Genomic DNA, 1,555 nt, shown 5'->3' with positions numbered 1-1,555 from the left:
TGGGTCACCCACATTGGACAGGTTTCAGCTGAGCTTCCAGACTAAGACAGATTAAGGAGAGACAGACTACTGAATATTTGTAGTTGCTGTTGTTGTTTTGTTTTAAGTTCTGTCCATTTGGTTCTGATTCATATCGACCCTGTATAGGGTTTCTGAAGAGCAACTAGTGTGTTAGAACCACCAACATTGTGATTCAAACTGACCTTGAGATTGAGTGCTTCTCCTACTGGGCCACACCAGGACTCCATTGAAAATCTTATAAATAGCAATGGAACACTCAGCACCAGAATACTGAATATTGAAACATGATGAAGAGCAGCAGAAAATTGTTAGATATAGTGCCAGAAAATGAGCCCCTCAGGTTGGAAGGCACTCAAAATATGACTGGGAAAGTACTGCCTCCTCAAAGTACAGTTGACCATGAAGGTGCAAATGGAGAAAATCTTCTTGGACCTTCATTTGCTGATGGAGCACAATTCAAAATGAATCGAAACAGTTCCATCAGTAATCAGAACATGAAATGTATAAAATATGATACCCAGAAAATTAGAAGTTGTCAATAATGAAATGAAACCCATAAAGATTGACATCCTAGGCTTTAGTGAGTGGAAATGGATTGGTATTGGCCATTTTTAAACGGACAATCACATGTTTACTATGCTAGAAATGACAAAATGAAGAGGAATGGTGTCACATTTACCATCAAAATTAACATTTTAAGATTTATCTTGAAGTACAATGCTATCTGTAATAGGATAATATTCATATGTCTACAAGGAAGACAAATTAATACAACAATTATACAAATTTACGCACCAACCACTAAAGACAGAGATGATGAAAATGAAAATTATACCAACTTCTTCAGTCTCAAATCGATTAAACATGTGATCAAAATGTATTGATAATTACTGGCAATTGGAATGCAAAGGCTGGAAACTAAGAAGAAGGATCAGTCTTTACAAAATATGACCTTGGTAATAAAAATGATGCATGAGATCACATGATAGAATTTTGCAATACCAATGATTTCTTCATTGCAAGTATCTTTTTAAAATAACATAGTAGACAACTATACACATGGACCTTACCAAGATGGAATACACAGAAATCAAACTGACTACATCTGTGGAAAAAGATGGTGGAAAAGCTCCAAATCGTAAGTCAAACCAGGGTCAAGGGCAGATTGTGGAGCAGACCATCCGTTGTTCATATGCAAGTTCAGGCTGAAACTGAAGAAAATGAAAACAAGTCCACAAGAGCAAAATATGACCTTGAATATGTCACACCTGAATTTAGAGATCATCTCAAGAACAGATTTGATGAATTAGACCCTAATGGCTGAAGACCAGAAGAGTTATGGGATGACATCAAGAACATCATACAGGAAGAAAGTAAAAGATCATTAAGAAGACAAGAAAGAAGTAAAAGACCAAAATGGGTATCAGAAGAGACTCAAATTTGCTCTCCAGCATAGAGATGCTAAAGTAACTAGAACAAATGAGGAGAAAAAAAAGCTGAACAGAAAATGGCAAAGGGCAGCTCGAGAAGACAA

The sequence above is a fragment of the Chrysochloris asiatica genome, unplaced genomic scaffold, assembly GCF_000296735.1.
Source record: "Chrysochloris asiatica unplaced genomic scaffold, ChrAsi1.0 scaffold00024, whole genome shotgun sequence".
In the NCBI taxonomy this organism is placed as follows: Eukaryota; Metazoa; Chordata; class Mammalia; order Afrosoricida; family Chrysochloridae; genus Chrysochloris; species Chrysochloris asiatica.
The sequence above is the reverse complement of the archived record's forward strand: the minus strand, read 5'-3'. Positions refer to the sequence as shown.